The sequence below is a fragment of the Mesocricetus auratus genome, unplaced genomic scaffold, assembly GCF_017639785.1.
Source record: "Mesocricetus auratus isolate SY011 unplaced genomic scaffold, BCM_Maur_2.0 Super-Scaffold_4256, whole genome shotgun sequence".
Classification (NCBI taxonomy): Eukaryota; Metazoa; Chordata; class Mammalia; order Rodentia; family Cricetidae; genus Mesocricetus; species Mesocricetus auratus.
Window position 1 is genome coordinate 28,054,511 of NW_024429182.1, and position 22,118 is coordinate 28,076,628.

Consider the following 22,118-nt stretch of genomic DNA (forward strand, 5'->3'; position numbering starts at 1 on the left):
GAAAGGAAGTGGGGGGAGAAACATGAGTTTCCTTCTTAAACTATGTGAAGTTTAAGTTTTTCCTTCGAGTAAAGGTGGCAGTTTGCTTTGGTCTTTCATTCACATCACACATTTTTATCAACCAATGACATTCATGGTGCAAGGTTCTAGGCCTGCATATGGGAGCATGGCTGCCATATTCCCCTATAGAATCCATGTCCTGTAGTTGGAATTTTCTTTGGGTCACCAATCAACTCACAAATAAAGACATGGAGACTTATTAATTATGAATGCTTGGCCTTGGCTTAGACTTGTCCTACTAGCTCTTTTAACTTAATTTAACCTCTTTCTGTTCGTCTGTGTTTTGCCTTGGGACTTTTTACCTTTCTTTCATTCTCAATGTCTTACTTTCCTGCTTCCTCTGTGTCTGTCTGTCTGGCCCATGGTTTCTCCCTGGTGTCTCTTTTTCTCTATTCCCCAAGCCCAAATTCCTCCCCTACCCAGAAGTCCTACCTATACCTCCTCCCCTCAATATTGGTTGTGCAGCTTTTTATTAGACCAATCAGGTGCCTTAGGCAGGCCAGGTAAAACAGCAACACATCTTTACATAGTTAAACAAGTACAATAAAATATTTTTCTTTCTTTCTTTTTTTTTTTTTGAGACAGGGTTTCTCTGTATTGTTTTCGAGGCTGTCCTGGACCAGGCTTGCCTCTGTAGACCAGGCTGGCCTCGAACTCACAGATATCTGCCTGCCTCTGCCTCCCAATTGCTGGGATTAAAGGCGTGCACCACCAATGCCCAGAAAATGCAACACATCTTTACATAGTTAAACAAATATTCTGCAACAATGTCCTCCTTTCCTAGAAGCAAACCCCCCTCCTTGATTTTCCTTTGGGAAAGCACCAGTACCCTTACTGTTGGTTCAGGTGGTTTCTTCATAGAATGCCTCACAAATGAGATCCTCCACCAAAACCATTGGTAACCTTAGGAGGAGGATGGGTACCTGGCATGTTCTAAGTTCTGGTCTTAATACTATAAATAGGAGCCAAGAAAAGAAATCCTAGGACTTTCATGGAACTATTGACAAGGGGATGATCACCCTTAGTGGAGGCTGATACCAGGATGATGTACCCTTGAGGCTACAGTCACTGCACAAGGCAGCCAATTGAAATGTAAGATATGTGGAGGGAGACAGACTCTGGGAGGCATCAAGTGAACTGTGACTCCTGCTTCTCCCAAACGGAATCTCTCTCTAAATCTTACAGTTTGAGAGTTTATGTTAATTTCCTTTTTTTTCCTAATGAGATTAGCAATATTATTTTTCAAGATTCATTTATTCAATGCTCATTTCTCACTTATATTTGTCATTCAAAACTAGAATGTTCCCAACAAATACATGTGATGTGAGATGAATCATGTATGAGAAATGCTCCTTTTTCTTCAGGAGTGGCAGGCAAGGGGTTGAAAATCATTTATCTTATGATAGGTAATTGAACACATTCCATAACTGGTGCTTTAAGGATAATGTGCTATGATGCCTTAGGGCTATGAGGGAGCCTAGAGTTTGCTTATACCAACCATCTCATTCATATCTGAACTCTCAAGTCAGAGTCACTCTAAAGCACCAGGAATGGTTCTGAACTGTACTTTACCTCTCTTGCAAAAAGGTAATTTTAACAAAACAATAATAGAAGAAGGGCCTAAGGGCAAAATCAAAGTCATCCATAATACCCAACATCTAAAAGAACACTTAGGCTCCTTTTTTATGAATTCTCTTTTAATTTTAGTGAAGCATGCTGTTTATGATCTGTTCCTAAACTAAGCGCAGTGTTATAGCATTTCCCCACACTATCAGATAGTCTTCTGTGAAGTTTCATTGGCTGAATAACTTATTTGCCCTTCTCTTCTCAGATAGCTAGGCTGTTTCCAATTGTTTAGCTTTCGATGCAGCGCAGAGTTGGAATTTTTAATAGCTAAATCTTTGTAGCCATCTTTTTCTTGAGACAAGTTCCAGCCACAGAGTTGTTAGATCAAAGGCTCAAGCTCACATTGCATTTTTTTTAGGCAGCACTGGTAAATACTTCTCAGTGCAACACACAACCTTCATTAGCAGGGGCAAAAATCTTAAGTCAGCTTCCTACAAGAAGCAGGAGGCATTAAGATGGTAGATGTTGTCTCATAGCGCAGCTGGGAATCGTACATCCTGAGAGGAGGGCATGGCTATGCAACTCATGCTTGTTAATGTCTAACATCTCCTTAAACCTAAGCAGTGTGTTAGAGAAGAAAAGGTAAAAGCACAAGAGAGTCATCTGCCTCCAAACTCTCTTTAAATCCTTAAATCTATTTATCACATTGTCTTCCCCCAGAATCACTGCAGCCAAGCTCAGCCCGAGCACTCACGTCTTTGGCCAAACTCTCACATGTCTTCTGTCTTCCCAAATAAAACCATGGAAACCTTCAAGTCTCTTATGACTAATAAGTCACATTCTGAAAGCCACCTTTCTTGTCACTTGTCCCAGTGGAGCTATTCCCACAAACAGGGTCTCTGTCTGCTGAGGGTGGTCTATACTGATCACATGAGTCTAGAACCACTTTCTCTCCCATCTCTACCCACTGAATCCTGCCATCTTCCCACCTCAAATGTCACCAATTCTTCCAATCTGCCAGGCCTGCCCAGCAGATCTTTCCTTATGAGGCACCTGTACCCGCATGCCTGGTGGGCCCCTTACAGGTGGGGATACATCTCACAGAATTTTTTTTTTATCCATCAGCTCTGTGTGTCCTGTTTACAAGTCACTACCTAAGTGTCTGCCAAGTAGAGTTTTGCAGACTTTAAACTACATGAAGTGGCACAAAGGTGACTACTCTTTTGAGATCATGTTTGATGGCATTCCCTTTTCTCCTTATGTAATGGCTGTTCTTCTCCTGGTCCCGGCTTTCCCAAGCAGTCCACAGGAGGCACATTCTTGGTGGACGTTGACAGTTTGCCCTGAATTTTTGGCTTGAAGTGCAATCATCTTTCAGGATTTATGTGGGGCACAAAGTCTACTTTTTACTTGGAGAGATTCTGGAAATTAATTTGAAAATCGGACGTTTATTGTTTATTTAAAAGGAAACAAAGAAGAACGCATTAGAACAGTATTCTATCACAGAGCAGGAAGGGGTTCACTAGCACTCACCCCTAACTGAGAAGCTATGGTCAGGTGGATTCCAGTGGAGGGAGAACTAGTTTTATTTAAGGATGTAGCCCTTGTTAGATAATCCCACAACCGGGGTTATATGGGCAGCAATGGGTAGCATGAATTGGACTCAATGGATTGATTATTTTAAAAAGGGGAGGAGGAGAGAGGAGGAGGAGAAGATGATAATGTGAAATTGGGAGATAAGGAGGTGGGCATGAATCTGGGAGGAATTAGGAGCAAGTGTCAGGGTGGCTATGATAAAAATACATTGGATGAGCCGGGCGGTGGTGGCGCACACCTTTAATCCCAGCACTCGGGAGGCAGAGGCAGGCGGATCTCTGTGAGTTCAAGGCCAGGCTGGACCGACAGCCTCCAAAACAATACAGAGAAACCCTGTCTCATAAAACCAAAAAAAAATGCATTGGATGAAATTCACAAAGGCTTAATAAATACATTCTTCTTAGGAAAAGAAGCGTAGTGTCACATGCTTTTAATTTAATCCCAGCACTCATGAAGCAGAGGCAGGTGGATCTCTGTGAGTTTGAGGTCAGCCAGGATACACAGTATGACCCTGACTCAAAAACAAACAAACAAACAGCAACAACAAACCTTTGCTAAGCAGGAGCCTGAGCCAGCATCTTCCACAGTTTCTGCTTCAGGCTCATGCTGGAGTTCCTGCTCTGGCATCCCTTGGTGATGGGCTGCAACCTCTAAGATGAAATAAATCCATCCTCTCCACTGCTCCTAAAAATATAAACACAGATTTATGTTCCCTCCAGACTCCCCTAAAGCACACATAAACACCGTGTGTCAAATACAATTCTCCTCTTAACAGTGTTCCATGAAATGAGCCTCTGGAATACAAGTGACACAAGTAGTTTTGAAAAAGGCTTCAGAACAGCTTGTCCTGGCCCTGGGACCCACACAACAAGGCCTTGTCCCCTGCTGAATTGCTCTTTGCTTTGACTGAGGCATCCAAGGTTATTAGGACCCGCTGTGGGCAGCGAGGTGGACACCAGGTACCCGCCAATGGCAAAGTCTCCAGTGCATTTCCTAGACTATCTCAGAATGCATGCCCTATTCCAGGGTTCATCTTCAATCCTCTGCTGTTGCTAATTACCCATCTTTTGTTTCTCACAGCCTTACTCACATCTTAGTCTTTTTGTCTACCTCGCCCTGATTATCAGACTTTAGTATGGTAGTTCTTCCCTTACAGTGGTCTGTGTTACCTCAGAGTTGCTCACTTAAAGGAAAAAAAAAAAAGACTGTGATGTCGGTTCTTTGGTGTTCATATGGCTCATCGCATCCACGATCTGTGTGCTAATATATAAAGAGAAGAGAATCAATAGCATTATATGAATAAATAAATGGAGCCATTTCTCCCACCCATAAGAAAATTGACTTAAAAAATTCAATGAAGCCGGGCGGTGGTGGCGCACTCCTTTAATCCCAGCACTCGGGAGGCAGAGGCAGGTGGATCTCTGTAAGTTCGAGGCTGGGCTGGACCGACAGCCTCCAAAACTATAAAGAGAAACCCTGTCTCGTAAAAACCAAAAAAAAAAAAAAAAAAAGAAAGAAAAAAAAAGTTCAATGAGATGGGCCAGTGGGTAAAGGCACTTGCTGCAAGGCTGATCCCCAAAACTCGTGTGGTGGAAGAGAGACTCCCTCTGTCCCTCATATGTACACTGTGACACACACACTGTGTACACAAATAAATGCAACAGAAAATTATAAAGTTCACAGAAAACTAAATGATTAATCCTTGGCCAGAGATTCTCAAAGGGAATACGATTCACAGAGATGGAAGTTCCTAAAAGTAAAAATAATAAATGCAACACTTTGATGAATTCGGTGAGAATAAAATTAATTTTCTTACCTGTTGCACGAGCAATAGGATTTGAGTTTGAAACCCCAGCACCCACGTAAAAGGCCAGGCATGGCTGTGCACACTTGTTATATAGCAGCAGACATGTAAAGACAAGAAAATCCCTGCAGCTCACTGGCCAGCCAGTCTTTGCAGAATTGTTAAGCTCCAGAATGAATAGACCCTGGCTCAAAATATAAAGTGGAAAGCAATAAAGATCTCACCTATCATCAACCTCTGGACTCCACATGTACCTCTCCTACTCATAGGCATACACATAAAATGCAATTTCCTTTTCAGACATGTTTATTTATGTAAATGAATATGAATTTTACTATTAAATTTTGTGAATTTTTGCACTAAAATTTGTACAAATATATGCATGCATGCATCTATGTGTATGTGTATATGCAACATATGTGTTCTTGATGCCTGCAGAAGCCAGAAGAGGGCTTTGGAGCCCCTGGGACTGGAGTTACAGACAGTTGTGAACTGCTATCAGGGTGCTGGGAACATGACCTCGGTCCTCTATAAGAAAAGCAAGTACTTTTAAACCACTAAGCCATCTTTCCATCCCTAAGTAAATTTCTTGAAGTAATTTCTGAAAAAAAGGAATGTAGATGACTTGGTACGTTTTTGAAAGGACAAGCTCAAAGGAAACCAAGTAACTGCAAGATGAATCCTTTAGGGATAAATCTTAGCAGCCGAATACCCTTATAAAACAATACCCCACTTCAGTTCCTGCCTTTGCTTCCCTTGATGACGGAGTATAACCAGTAAGCCAAATATTGCAGCCCCCGTCCCAAGGACAACCTTCATATTGGCTTAGAGTCCTCTTTAATGGCCTTAACTTGATTATGCTAGTCATGAGCCTTTTCTAAATAAGATCATATTCACAGGTACAAGGGGACTTTAACACAGATAGCATTTTGGGGGACACCCCTCAATCCAGTGTATTGATTGCTAAGTTCTTAGTGACACTCAAACATTTAACTGGTGAAATCCATGAGATACCCTGTAAAGCAGGCATGCTTTTGTATTCAAAGGAATGGAGGTAAAGAGAAGAAATTGGCCCACATAGAAGTCAGTTCAACTTCAACAGCAGTCTAGAAGAATGAAATGTTGATTGGAATTGTCGGATTACAATGTCTTTCCCAAATGCAAATCAAAACTACTTTGAGATTTCACCTTACACCTGTCAGAATGTCTAAGATCAACAAAATAAGTGACAGCTCACTGCTGATGAGACTGAAAGCTTGTACAGTCACACGGAAATCCGTGTGGTGGTTTCTCAGGAAGATGGGAATCAATCCACCCTAAGATCTATCTGTACCATTCTTGGGCCCATACCAAAAGGATGTTTCAACCCACCACAGAGACGCTCGCTCAACGATACTCATTGCTGCCCTATTTATAACAGCTAGAAACTGGAGACGGCTTGGAGACGACCTGGATGCCCGTCAACGGGTGAATGGACAAAGAAAAGTGGTACATTTATACAATATAGTAATACTCAGACATTGAAAAAAATGAAATCACGAATTCAATAGTAAATAGGTGGAACTAGAAAAAAGTCATCCTGAATGAGGTATCCCAGACCCAGAAAGACAAATACGGTATGCATTAATTTATAAGTGGATGCTAGTTTTTAAGTCAATGATAACCAATCTGGAATCCATAGAACCACAGAGGTTAGGTATAGGGTAAGGGACTAATGGTGAAGGACAGATATCCCCAGAAAAAGAAAATAGAATAGTTATGAATAGATGGTGGGCAAGGGGTGGTCACTGGAACAGTAGGATCAGATGGAGAGGTGGAGGGAAGGAGGGGACAAGGAGAGAATATGGGGACAGACAGCTAAAATTAGGGGCCAATTGAGAGGAAGTATGAAATCTAATAAAGGAGAAGCTTCATAAAGTAGATACATATATGAAGGTGGTCTAAATGAAATTGCCCAAGAATGGGGAGACAGATTCCCAATTGAACATCTTTTGTCACCAAATGAAACATCCAATACCTGGATTGGCTTACATCTAATGGAGCTGATGACCAAAGAGTCCCATAGGAACCACTAAACAACCTAGTCTATTGCTCTCCAAAAAATGATGGCAAGGCTCTCTTGCTGTCGACAACACCCACACAACTCATTGACCATGGTGAAGTTGAGCCAGTGCCTACATAGAACCTTCACCCCTATGTTCTACTGCCTTTGGTACAGGAAGATACTTTGCATTACCAAAGGAGAAACCTAAACACCAATCTAGCCACAAAGCCTTTGATCTACAATAGTATTCTTTCTGCAACATATGCTAGGGCAATGGTGGCACAAAGTGTATGGGAATAACTACCCAATATCAGACTTGAGTTAAGACCCTCTCTACAACACTGCTTTGGGAATAACTACCCAATATCTGATTTGAGTTAAGACCCTCTCCACAACACTGCTTTGGGAATAACTACCCAATATCTGACTTGAGTTAAAACCCTCTCCACAACACTGCTTTGGGAATAACTATTCAATATCTGATTTAACACCCCCTCCACAACACTGCTTTGGTGGCCAAGAATCTAGATAGCCCAGGCACGCAGGGTAAGACAAAATATTGCTGTTCTAAAAAGCAAACAAACAAAACACATAGCAATAAAATGACTCCTAATGATATTTGCTGTCCTCATAGATCAGTGCCTTGCTCAGCCGTCATCAGAGAAACTTCCTCCTGAAGCAGACAGGGGATACATACAGAGAGCCACAGGAGACATTACGCAAAAAGAGGAAGACCTTGGAATACTGAGCCCTAAATCAGATGTCTCCATCAAATCCCTTCCCTCAGGGCTCAGAGGATACTGCAGAAGAGGAAGCAGAAGAATAGTAAGATCCAGAAGGGATAGAGGATACCAAGAGAACAAGCGCCTCTAAATCAAGAGAATCAATGCACACATGAACTCACAGGGCCTTACGCATCTGTACCTGTAGCGGAAAGAAGTGGACACATGTCCCCATCCCTAACCTAGAAGCCAGCTCTAATTGATAACCACTTGCAAATAAAAATTTAATTTCCGGCCGGGCGGTGATGGTGCTCGCCTTTAATCCCAGCACTTGGGAGGCAGAGGCAGGCGGATCTCTGTGAGTTCCAGGCCAGGCTGGACCGACAGCCTCCAAAACAATACAGAGAAACCCTGTCTTGTAAAACCAAAAAAAAAAAATTAGGGTATCTCACTGGGGAAACAAATACTTTAAGGGTAGCCTGTATGTCCAGCAGTAGACAGCCAACAGAAAATGAACTCAGTGTCATCTTTGGAGGTTCCTGGTCTCATAAAGTCATTTAAAATTTGTTCTTTTTAAATTTTATGTTATTTTCGATTTTAATTTATTTTATATTTTTCTTTGCATATATATTAAGGCTTCCAGTTTAGTGTTTTTTATGGGCTTCCTTAGTGTACAAATGAAAGGGTCTCAGCATCTTTATGCTTCTTTTATCTTTTTCCATCTGTCTGTTTTGTCCTATACTGATGGGTTACTTTTTGTTTATCTTATTATATATTATTATCCCATACAAGCTTGCCTCTTCTAATGAGAGACAGAAAGAGGATATTTGGATGGGAAGGGAGGAACTGGGAGGAACGGAGGGAAGGGAAACCATAACCAGGATATATTACATAAGAGGAAAAAAACCTATTTTCAATAAATGGGAAAAAAGAAAAAAATTCTTTCCCAGTCAGTGTGATTAATCAGGGCATCTCAGTTAAATGGTGCTAACATATTAAAAACCCCTTCAAAAAGTATTCAACCTGGAAGTGGTCCTTAATTAGGTTCCCTTCCCAGATTTGGGCGAGAACATGTCTATGACTTGGATGAAATCACACACCTATCAAGGTTGTAGGTGGCAATGTTTTGTGTGTGGGGTCACACGATTGCTAGAGGAAATGAAGGTTTACAAGAGGCTCTGCAGGCTGAGCCAGAGGAGCTGGAGGAGACCCTGCTAGGAGCCTGAGGAGACACTGTGAGGTATGGTCTGCGTCCAGGTCCTGGTTCTCAATGGGCTAAACATGTGGGAACAGGGCAAGTTGGGCAGAGGTTGCCGGGAAACATTTCAAAGCTTGACATGGCCAACGATGAAATGAGATGCTGAGAAAGCTTTCTGTCCCATGTTTGCACAAGTATTCAGGAAGATGTGAGTTTGAAGGTGTTCTTTTCACTGTTTTGAAAGCTGGGCTAGCTGGGCTACATGCTTCCAGCTCAGAGAGGTGATTATCCCAACGAGGTACTCACACACTATCAAGGATATGATTCATCTTCCAGAGATGATTTTTTCTCTCCTTTTCTCAAAAATATAAATAACATATACAGAGTTTAAGTGTTTATTTCCAGTAATTTAATATTGTTAAAATTTCTATCTAGGCATGGGAAGAATTTTCATTGTTTTAATCATTGTACCCAGTATACTATTGATTGAGCATCTAATATCAGCAATAATTTATAATGATAATAGTGAACACATATAGGTTAAGTGTAAGATATTGGTCTCAGAACATATTAGCCCATTTAAAAATAGCTACAGCCCTGTAAGCAAGGTTACAATATTTTCCCTAAATTACAGATGAGGAAACAGAGTCACAGTGACATCAAGAGACCTCATACTGGGGAAGTGGTAAGTCTCTAACCTGGACAATTTATATTTGGATTGCCACTCTCAACAATCATAGTAACTATTTGTTTCATGGAAAAAACAGACTTAGAACTGACTATCTATTAGGTACAATGAATGCCTACAACACACAATATATTTAGGGACTGTCTTAGTTAGGGTGACTATTGCTTCAATGAAACATCATAACCAAAAGCAATTTGGTGAGGAAATGGTTTATTTTTCTCACACCTTTGAGCCAGAACCTGGAGATTTGAGCCAGAACCTGGAGGCAGGAGTTGATGCAGAGGGCATGGATGAGCGCTGCTCACTGGCTTGCTCCTTAGAGGTTGTTCAGCTGCTTTCTTTTTTAAAAAAATTATATAAAGTGTTTATTGGCATAATCAAAGGATGCTTGCAATTTGAGAAGGCACAGCAGAAAGTATAAATGAATAGAAAATGTTAAACATTTCAAGAAACTTGCATTCTGCAACATTTGTTTTTAAAATGATATCAAGAATGTAAACCTATGCCTATACATATGGTAGATTGCTTGTCTAATATATAGTTAAAATGGAATAGTTAAAATATCATACGGTTTCAGAGGCAGGAATTCCCATATCAATCTGCAGTGTTAGGCCAACCCAAGTGGAGGGGATTTGATCCCATCTAGACTTCTGTGACCAGCACTGAATCCCAAGTACCACTGTGCACAAAGAAGATTAGATAAGAAATTGTCACTAACACAAAGAATAGCTTATATATTGGTAGTTGTCAGCATGGGTTGTTGAATATACAACTTCATAAAGACTTTTACTTGGAAAATATACTTACTTCAGAAAGCAAGTTTACTAATTCATCCATCACTCAATGGATTGTACTTGTGTGTTTGGGGACTAATTCAGCAGATACTTAGAAACATTAAAAAATTAAGTACATCTGTTTTTTTAATTTAAAATTTTTTATTCATTTTATATACCAACTACAGTTCCCCCTCCCTCCCCTCCTTTTACTCTTCCCTCTTTTCCCCTACCCCACCCCCACATCCACTCCCCAGAAAGGGTAAGGCTTCCCATGAGGAGTTAAGAAGCCTGGTACATCAAGTTGATAGCCTGCTTTCTTATAAAACTCAGGATCACCAGCTTACGGGTGGACCCACCAACAATGGTCATTAATTAAGCAAATGCCCCACAGGCTTGCCTACAGTTCAATCTTATGGAGATATTTTCTCAAATGAGATTCCCTCCTCTCGTACGACTATAGCTTGTGTCGAGATGACATTAAAAACTAACAAGCACAGGAGCCTATGAAAATATTTAACTTCTCTTAAATTTAGGAGAAAAATGAAATCATGGCGTTTGTAATAAAATGGATGAAGCTGGATGTCATTATGTTAAGTGAAATAAACCCTACTCTAAAGATAAACACCATGTGATTTCTCTCCTATGTGGATCCCACATTTTAATGTGTGAGTCTGGGTCTGGGTCTGGGTGTAAGTCATGAAACTAGAAAGAGGCCCATGTGAGGGAAAGAAGAGAACTTAAGTGAGGGTGTGTACATAATAGAATACACGTGACAGAAAGCAGAAGAGGGAGAGCTTGGGAAGAGAGGAAGAGAGCTGTAAGATAAAGTCTATATGAAAATTCCACAATGAAATCCATTATTTTGTATACTGACTGAAAATAATATACCTGGAATTGAAGAAAATATTTTGATTTCTTTTGTTTTGGAAAAAAGCCAAACTAACCAACCAAACAAAACAATAATCTCTATTACAGCTAGATAACCCCAGAGGCCAATACGGGCCTTGGCAGCTCCACCAGAGGGAATTTCAAACCAGCTTTCTTGGAAAAGGTGGTATTGCAACCAGGCTTTGGGGCTAACTGTACTTGTTCATCCTTTGCAGTGGCAGCAAAGAAGTGGAAGGGACAGCAAGGATATTTCAGAGACAGGCAGAATCAGTGTCTACAGCAACAAACAGGAAGACAAGGAAAAAACTAATCCAGCATGAGTGGGAGACGAGAGTGTTGCACGCAGGGATTTGCTACTTCACTTGCTTGCTGGTGGGAATCTGATCTCAGGACAGCAGCAGGGAAAGCACCCTGAGTCAGGGCAGGAATGCAAAATCCACTTGAAGCCACAGAGTGTACAGTCTTGTCTGGAAACAGAATAACACTGTGGAGAGCCACACAGAGGCTTGTGTGTGGAAGGCATCCTATGCGCTTGTCAGGAAAATAACATTGGCTCTGGGTTGGTAAGTGTGAAGGGTGGCTGCTCTTTTGCAAGGCAGAAATAAAACACTTCTTAGAAATGGAATTATGCAGGCAAGGAAGGCATTTTCCGTGGGGGAATGTGATCTGCTATGTGGAAGAATATTCCAGAAGCAGAATTTGCAGGTATGAAAGGCCCTAGTGTATCACCTAACTGAAAAATGTGAAAGCTGCCCAGAGTTAACTACTTGAAGGATTACAGATGAGTTTCTTTATAGTGCAGGCTTTTTTAAAAAGTCTATTTCAGTTCCACTCAGTTGTTCAGTTTAACAAGCATGTATTTGATAAATCCCAAGGGTGAGGACATATTATTATTAGAATTCAATGAATATTCACAGCAAAGAATTTTTAAAGAAACATTTTCGTGGTGAAAGCACCATTTCTTGTTGATGCAAAGTATGAGAGATCTCTGTCCCTGCTCTGTCCTTCCAATATCCCACACTCTAAAGCACTGTCCTTGAAGTGTCTCTTCTTCTGGTACTCAGCCTGCAACACACTTGAACTCAACTCACTTTTCTCTAGGGAGTGTTCTCTGTTTTCTACCTCATGCATTCGAGGTTGACCAGATGCCTCTAGGAAATACAGCAGCAATAGCCTGACCTAGTTCAAGAAGGGTAGCCTAGGTTTGGGGAGATGGTATTCAAACTTCAACACTAACTTACAAACTCTGGTGCCATAGCTTGTACCTATATTCTCAGCTCTGAGGAGGCAGACAGGAGGACCCAGAGGCTTGCTTGCCGGACAGTGTAGCCAAATCTACACCAGGTTTAATGAGATACTCTGACAAAGTAAGGTGGAAAGCAGTTGAGAAAGATACCTGACACATAAACATGTGTGCTTGCGCGCGTGCGCACACGCACACACGCACGGGGTGCACTGGTCTGATCTTTCTCAGGTTTCTGCGTGCATTTCTTCTCACTTCTTCTCAAGACTCCTACACCTGCGGTGTCCACCCCTCTGTGGTGTCCATCATTTCTTTCTCCCCGTACTCAGGTCCCACATTTCAGTACCATTTTGCCAGGGGTCTGACCTGTATCAGTCCTACGCTACAGGGGTCATCTATCCTGGACTGATGTCTTTGGGGCTGTGTTTGGAACCAGATGAACAGACCCGGGTTTGACCATAAGTGGGGGAGTGTGGATCAGGGATGTCCTAGCTACCCAACGGTGCTAAGAACGAGACAGAGACATCTTGTCATTTCAGGAGAGCTCTCAGTCCATACTGAAGACACCAGTTTATTCAAGCATCCTCTTAAATAGCTTTATAAATGTGGGGGTACTGTCAGAAGATATCTATTATCATGTATATAGGACTGACTAGAAACACTTCCTTTAACCCTAGAGATGGTCCTAGAATGCACATACACAATCCCTCAGACCTCCTGTAACATATGTCTCAGGAGTATTCAGATATGTCCCACTAGCCCCTATATGGGTGCGGGGCCTAGGTCTATTGTTACACAAACTAGAAGTCATTCACCGCTGTGGCCAGGCCATCCTCAGGTAACCAGACATCTAAAAGACAATAGGAGATTCGAGCTCCTGGAATTGAGCTGAGGCCTATATCAAAATATCATCTTCAGCCCCGACAATTTTCCCCTCAACAAGACCCCACCCCTAGATGAAGAGTACAGGGAATTGAAATTCTCCCACCTAGACCGACAATGCACCTACCAAAGGCCATAGAGTACCTAACAAAAAACCCCAATTCCAGGCATGAGAAGTCACCCTTTGAATTGTTGATCAGGGGAGTCCAAGAAACTTCCCAAACATTATATACAGAACATTGCTACTGCCCTTGGTTGTCTCCCAGAAGTTAAAGGTAAGTCCCTACTGCTGAAGACACATGCATTGAGACACAAGACCCAGAGGATTTGAGCTGGGTTCTAACCTGAAAGCCTCCTTACTCTCTGAGGTTTAGCTTTCATGGTACTAGAAGTTGTTACAGAAATTTCCAAAGGAGGGGAGCAACTAATAACTCTACCCAGATATGAACCACAATAACAACTATCATGACATGAGAACCTAAGAGGTGCAGTAGTGGCACTCATGTCTTGGCAGTAACCAATAGCTGTCTACATTGGACTTAAGGTCCTGGTCAATAACAGGGAGATAATGTCTGGTACCGGAAACCTAGTCAACTACCTAGGGCTAGTGAGGTCATGAATCGTGGCAAACCTACTACCATCACTTTACTCAACCAGCATAATTCCTAATGACATTCTAAAAATGTATCCTTAGACCCACAGATGAGTGTAGTTTCTACCCCTCATCAAAAATAATTTCTCTTTGCAATAGAGGAGACCATTACAGAAACTACAACTGGTCAAACTGCATTGAACAAGTGATTGTGTGGTGCCCAACCCCAACTGATACATCTATAACACACCTCCTATACCTAACTAAGACTCAGGGAACAATGAGGAAGAAGGGACAGAAGGATTATAGAAGAGCTATAGACAGTTAATGATTGCTAAGAGAGGGAGAACTGGTCTTCTCTAGGAATGGGCCCCCATAGATTACCCAAGCTTACACGATCATCCCTAAATTCATATACATATGAACAACACTAAATGGACTCATCAGGTTGTATTTACGTACGCATATGTATGTATATATGCATGGATGCATGTTTAACAAGAAGAGGTAATGAAGTTGAGAGGGAGTGGGAGGAGATGGAAAGGGGGACATATAAGGTAGAAACAGTGTAAACACAATATCCATTTATGAGATTCTCAAAAATAATAAGTATTGGAAAATATTTTCCCAGATCCTACATATTCCAGGAGTATCTCTATTTATAGATAGGAAATATTTCTCAAAAGAAGTTAAGAAGGGGAAGTCAGCTGAAACTCCACCAGACAGGAAGGAATTTATGATGTATAGTTTGGAAATATGTTGTACTAAAAAGTTTTCTGTAAATTATGAAAATATTAAAACTGCTCCCCTAGAATTAGATAGCTAAAAGGGTTATTTAGGGTCAGACATGTACTCTCGGGACCATTTCTTAGTCAGCCAATCTTTGTAATATCATTGTTGATAAGATAGATAGCTGTGGGTCTTCTGCATGTAGGTATTTCACTAAGTATTTAAAAATAACATTTTATTTATTACAAGAACTTCAGAAAGTCATTACAATCACCCATGGGCTTGAATGTGCCCATGATGATCAATCCAATAAGTGGCAAGGGGCAGCAAGTGGTTCAAATTCTGGGGATTTCACTCATAATTTCTGCAATTTATACCTTTAATCTTAGAAACTTATTTATTTTTACATGTATGAGTGTTGGACTACATGTATGTATGTATGATACATGCATGCCTGGTGCCTAGAAGGTCAGAAGAGAATGCTAGATCCCCTGGAACTGGAGTTAAATGTGTGAGTCTCGATGTGGGTGCTGGGAACTGAACCCAGGTCCTCTGCAAGAACAAGTGCTCTTAATGGTTGAGTCATCTCTCCAGCTCTCCAATCTGCACCTTAAAAATAAATAACAGTTAGGCAAAAGATACAGTGACTTGAATTTCCCCTTATAAAAAGGGAGCAAGTTTTTATTAGGTCTTGTGGTGGTTTAAAAGAAAATAGCTCCCAAAGCGAGTGGTTCTATTAGGAGGTGTGACCTCGTTGGAGTGGGTGTGGTCCTGTTGGAGAAAGTGTGTCACTGTAGGGGGCGGGCTTTGAGGTCTCTTTTCTCAAGCTTCAGTCAGTGTGACAGTCAGTCACATGAATATGTACCCCGTCTGCCTTGCTCCCCTCCAGGCTGGTTGTGGACTCAGCCTCTGGCACTGTAAACAGCCCCCTCAATTAAATGTTTTCCTCATAAGAGTTGCCATGGTCACGGTGTCTTCTCTCCACAGTAATAAGAAACCTAACTTAGACATGTCTGTTAAAACATATTCCTTGTACTATATTCTTTATTTGTATTAATTTTTTTTCAGCCAGGTGGTGGTGGCGCATGCCTTTAATCCCAGCACTGGGGAGACAGAGGCAGGTGGGTATCTGAGTTCAAGGCCAGCCTGGTCTACAAAGCAAGTTCCAGGACAACCAGGGTTACACAGAGAAACCTTGTCTCAAAAACAAAAAACAAAACAAAGCAAAACAAATTTTTCCTAATACTTGTTTGTTTAGGAGTTTAGCAGATAATGGAGTCAATGTCTGTACATTCCGTTGGAGCCTGTGTCACTAATATATCTGATAGTAAAATTTGCACAAGAGTGAAGAGACAGCTTCACCTGCTTGCAGTGCCTCCAGAGGGACACCACGGACGGAAAACTCCTAAAGAGGACTTGATTTTAAGTAACCTTGGAGACTCAGAAGCTCGAAAAGAAATGTACCTAGAGAGCATGCCCTCAAGTCAGGCTACAGACAGCTATCACAAAGAGCACAGCGACTCTGAACTTAACATTTCTAGGAAAGAAAACCAAAGAACACTCAGGAGTCGACAGAAGCCAGTGAGGAAAACACGCCCCCCCCCCCCAAAGATGCTGGGCGTCAGAATTACCAGATAAAAATATAAAAGTGATGGCAAATGGAGAGGGTCTAAAATGACCAGTTAGGGAAAAGATCCAAGTGATCTCATTTTGCAATCGAAAGCCATGAAAAGAAACCAAGTGAAACAGCAAGCAGCAGTGTTGTCCTAACTGGTGCCAAAATGAAAACTACGCAGCCGGAAGCGGGCCACTGACCCGGAAGCTGCTGCTCAGCAAGGAGATGGCAACCATCTCTGGGGTTTAGCATAATATCCAAGGCAAACTAGGACCCAGTAAAGCCTCATAGCAACGGAGACGGAAGGCTGTCCTCCGACTGGAGGCTGTTGGCGAAGGGCATTAGGGGTGGGCTAACTGGAGTGGGCACCATGTGTGACACGTTTAGGTGCCCATCTGGTCTTCTCTGCTTGGTGTTCACAGGAAGCCAAGGTGAAAACTGTAAAGTTGACCATCCCTGAGCTAGTCTTGCCTGCTGGGGACGGAGCTCTGCGGAGGTTGCGGGATGGACTCTGGGGCCTCACTTGGCCCAGGATTGTTATGTGCTCTGGCTACTGTCCTGTGGATACTCAGTCTCTTTCTGTGAAGATTCCACTGCTTATACTCACCGTGAGAGTTAGGATTTCAACACAGAAAGCTGGAGGAATGCAAACCTTCGGGCTACGGCAGCATTATTTACAAGCAAGGAAATCCACTCATGTACAGTTGGTGAATTTAGAATTGCATGTCATTTTGAAACAGCCTTAATATAAAGATAAGGACTATTTCTCACACTCTGAAAAATCCTTTTCTTTCCCTGTCTTCTTTTTTGCTGCTTGGAATTTATTGGGCTTTTGTTTCTGACTCATCTATTAATCCTGACAAACTCTCAGCTGTTAGTTTGACGATTTCATGTTATCATTCTCTCTCTACTTCATTCTAGAAACACAATCCTCCACACCTCGCCCTTTCTTTGCCTCATCTCTTGGTCTTTTTGGACACAATTCTGAGTACTTTTTTCTTTTCGTATTGGTCTTCTACATTTACCAAATCTCCAAAGAAAGAGACTGGACATCCAAAGGACAGGGTAGAAAGAGAAAATTTTCTTTAAATGAAAAGAATTAATTCCATTTTAAATTTTCTTGCTTTTTCAACACAAAACCCTTTTCATATGATTTGAGATGCTACACACAGCAGGCACTTATTTTACAATTGTGTTTGTTTGTTTGTTTGCTTGTTTGGAAGGAAACTGATAGGTGTTTAGTTACTATATTGCAGAAAAAGACTTAAAACAATCAAAGTTAGCATTTTTATGCTATTAGCAACAAAACTTCAGAACAATGAAAGCATTTCCAAACTCACAAAGTAATGTTTCCACACCACACACCTTTAATTTCAGCACTTAGGATGCTGAGGCAACAGGATTGCTATAAGGCCACATAACAAGCAGTAGCATGATAGCCAGGGATAGATAAGAAGACCCTGTCTCAAAAAACGTTTGCGAAATTTCTAAGAAAATGTGTGATTGGAGAAATGGCTCAGCAGTTAAGAGAAGAGGTTGCTGCTCTTCTGGAGGACCCAGGTTAAGTCCCCAGCACCCACATGGCAGCTCACAACCATTTGCAATTCCAGTTCCAGGTGACTCAACACCATCTTCTGGCTTCTGGGGGCACCAGACACATACATAGTGGGCAGACATACATGCAAACAAAACACTTATACACACAGAATAAAATAATGTTAAAAAGGTTGGTGCTTTAAAGGTCGCTGTGAAGAAATAAAAAGCCACAGAACAACCCTCGGAACAGCATAAATCATATCTGATAAGGTCTAGTATCCAAACAGAGACTATATAAAGAGCTCTCAAGTATTCAAATCACAATTATTCCTTACAGGTTCAAAGCAGAAGCAACCCAAATATCTATCAGTTGATTAGGAGGTTAAGAACATGTGGCACACCCATTCATTGGAACGTTATTTGGCCACGAAGAGAAACGAAGTACAGATACACATTACCGTAACACTGATAAATCTTAACATAACGCTAATGAGCAAGGCACACCTGTACTACATCTTTATCATTCTCCTTAGGTGAAATGTCCAGCAAAGCCACAGAGACAGAAATGATTACCAGTCCCTAGAAGCTGAGAGCGGAAGGGAGTTTGGGATGACTAGTAATGAGCATGGGTTTCTTTTGAGGGTAAGAAAAATACTGTAAAATTAGGCAGTGATAATGTGGACATAACTTTGTGAGTATAGCAAAAACCACCAAAATAAAACCTTAGTAAAATAAAAAAGGTATTATAGTAAACCGAATTGATCCAAACCTTTGAACCAAAGATTGATTTTTTAAAAAAAGTCCATTTCATCATATTACTTTTTGCTAAAGCAGAGATGTTTCTGCTGACCCTAAGTTAAATGTGCCTTTAAGATGGTTTAATGTTTATCTTATCCTTTAAATATAGCCTGCTGTCCAGTATACACAAAATAAGGTCACTTTATTTGTTTTTTGTTTGTGTTTAATTTTTCAGACAGGTCTCATGTAGCCCAGACTGGCCACAAACTCAATGTATATCTGAGGATGGCCTTGAACTTCTGATTCTTTTACCACTACCTATAATTATAGGTATGCACCTATAATTTTATGTAGTGCTGGAGGCTGAAGCCAGTTCCTCATGCATGCTCGGCAAACACTCTATCACCTGATCTATGTCCCCAGCCCACATTATACATAATATGTAATATCAGTGAAACAGTTTAGCAATATCATTTCTAGTGTATAGGAGATGCATTCACAAGGTTTTTCTATTGATGGGAGATGAAAGCTACAAAAGGTTTAAGAACATTTTGCCAATGTCTTATCAACTGAGAGGAACAATCTTGGGGAGATTGACATCAGCAGGGGTTAATGATACACCAAATTTTATCTCATAAAAATTTATGCATATAATAAAAATAAATATGAGTGTCTCTATTGGAAATTTTATATGCATAATTTATTAATTTGTCACTCAATTTAATTCATCCTGTGCTGGCAACTTAGTAAGTTTCCACAGAAGAGAGTCACACCTCACAGACCATGTACTAAAATAAGTCCTTGGAGAATAATGACGTGATAGTTTTCTTCAGCCATGTCGCTGACTGCTAGCCAGCTCCTGGCACCCTTTCCCAATTCAGCCTCAATCATAGACGTTGTTGTCTGGATAGATGTCTGGTTTCTTTCACCAGCTTGTCCTGGAAAAAGACAGTGGTGTCCCTGTAGTCTGTGGTCTGTCTCCTCAAATGTTTGCCTGACCTCATTATCCAGAACAGTCTCCAAGTGTAGACTGCCTCACAGCACTGAGTCTCAAAAGGCCAGGCTACTCCCTTGAATGTGACAAAGCAAAATAGGACCATCTGTCTGGCCAGGCTTGGAAAATACCAGGTTGCTCTGGTTTTAAAGAAAATTTATAAGCCAGGCTCTGGCCACAAACCTGAAACACTTCTGGGGAAACTTTTATACAATATTCAAAGGCCCAGAGGAAAGCCTATTTCATTGCCACAACCCTGAAACACTGCTGGGGAAACTTCTAAAAGTATTCCAAAGCCCAGCTTTGCCACTGGCTGTCCTGCTCACTGAATGTTCTGCAGGAGGAGTGAGGTCCTGTATGAGTGACACAAGCTTAGGGTCAGCCTCTTAGCCCGTGCTCAAGGACTCTTTTTGTCATGGTGCTATTGCAGGAAATATGTCCAGAGAACTCCCATTAAAAGTCTGTATCTGTGGGCTGGAGAGATGGCTCAGCAGCTGGGAGCACAGGCTGCTCTTCTAGAAGACCCGAGTTTGATCTCCAGAACCCTCATGTTGGTTCACAGCTGTCTGTAACTTCAGTCCCACAGAATCAAAGACAGTAGGCACTTGTATGGTTCACAAACACACATGTAGACAAAACACACACGTGCGCGCGCGCGCACACACACACACACACACACTAAAATTAAAATAGAACTTAATTTAAAGTAATCTATATCCATTTCCTGTCCCTGGGAAGCCCCTCGAGACTCTGATCTTTGCTGTGCCCATCTGGCCGATGGAGACAATGGAAAGAAGCTGCTGTGTAACTAACACGACAGCATATGGGAAAACAGCACCGTGCTTGGGACATAGTAGGTATTCAGTAAACACTATATCTGGTTTGGAAGCCAGAGATATCATCTCTGAACTGGATTCTCCTTCTTATGCCATAAGCAACACTTCTGGCGCTGTGTGTACAGCTTACCAATGGGTCAACAGCTACGTAGCCTTCTTCTTAGAAAGACACGGATTTTATTCACTTGGTGTTTGAACAGCAGACTCCCTGAAGGCAGAATCTGAGATAAGACTGTGTGTATGCTCATTTGCAAGTCGACCTGAGAAAGTGGGTCAGAGAAGGATGTATTATCAAGGTTACCACTGTTACCTGGACCCCTACCCCTCATCCTCAGGACCTTCCATGAAATGTGCAGAGTACCTTGATGGCTCAGATGTAGGAGCATTTTCTCACTGTTGTCCATCCTGCCCTGGGTAGATTTTTCTTTCTGAATTGACCATGTTCACCAGCTGACTCAGCACTCAGGAAAGCAAGGGAGAGAAAGCAACTGCATGGGCTTGGAAAGGAAGCAAGAAAAGGTTGGGCAGGACCAACTAAAAGTTGGCAGTGCAGAATTAAATGCAAACTGAAAAGGGCGGGGCTCTTTGTCTATAAAGGTCTAAGAATTTCAAGGCAGCACTAGAAGAATGCTAGTCTAAGCACAGCCCTTCTTAAATGAGGGGTTGCATGCTCCAAGAAGCCAGCCCTCACTCCAGCCCTGGTTGAAAATCAAAGCAAGGCCAAGGACCATAAATGTCAAACACAGATGGAAATGCATACTGAAATGGGTCTGAGCCCATCAGGGCGAGTTCCTTACCTTCGTAAAGTGATTGGCTGGAGTTAGTTGTGCTTTACTCAGCAAGGTGTAACTGGGAAGCCCAGTCAAGGATGCTATGTGTAGAGCAGCAAGTCATAGGAAGATTTTTTTTTCCCTTTCTCCTCTCTCTGCTGATATAAATGCTGTCCTGTGAGGACATAATGGAGGGGACTATCGTGAAGCTATGAGCTAGCTGTGAGGAGCCGCCCTCGCTATCGCTATCGCCATTACAAGATGGCGCCGACATCTGTTGTCGGTTGGAGTCCACCGTTTAAGCTCTGCCTCTCCCGTGGCGTCATCTGGGGTGATGAGCAAACCACCAATCCGGGCTCTACACGTCTCACTCGGAGCTCCTAGGCTTATATAAGGGGCTGGGTTTCTTAGCTTGGGGTCTCCCTCTTAGAAGCTGATCATCTGTCTCTCAAGATGCATTAAAGCTTTACTGCAGAAGGATCCGAGTGTCCTGTGTCGTTCTTGCTGGCGAGACTGTGGCGCGGGACAGCTAGCACTGCTACACTGAGGACAGGAGTGTGGAAAGGAATGAGGCTGTGAACCTTGAAGAATTCTAAGTTGCTGGTCCACCCCAATAGCACTACTTGTACCAATGAAGACCATTAACTATTATGAGGACAAAGTCACCAGAAACTAGAAACATTCCCATGCTCTTTGAGTCACAGGACACATGTCTATCTGTAGACCGGCCTTGATTAGGCCAGGGGGGAGAGTTAAAGAAGCACGTTGTCAATGTCATTGACAGAGCAAATGAAAGACATACTGGAATTACCTTCACTCTCAATATAATCTGTGTCCTTTG

The 22,118-nt window shown here is 41.9% G+C and overlaps 1 long non-coding RNA gene across 2 annotated transcripts; it reads right to left on the reverse strand.

Moving 5' to 3' along the window:
* Positions 1-1,809: 1,809 nt before the first annotated feature.
* LOC121134278 lies at positions 1,810-21,532 on the reverse strand. Of its 2 annotated transcripts, XR_005871349.1 has the most exons (5): positions 21,305-21,532; positions 20,869-21,004; positions 20,638-20,767; positions 3,772-3,906; positions 1,810-3,047 (listed from the first exon to the last, which is right to left on the reverse strand). It is a non-coding gene; the product is annotated as an uncharacterized LOC121134278 (long non-coding RNA). The 2 variants fall into 2 exon arrangements; XR_005871350.1 differs by lacking the exons at positions 1,810-3,047; positions 3,772-3,906 and adding an exon at positions 15,356-15,397.
* Between the last annotated feature and the right edge of the window lie 586 nt (positions 21,533-22,118).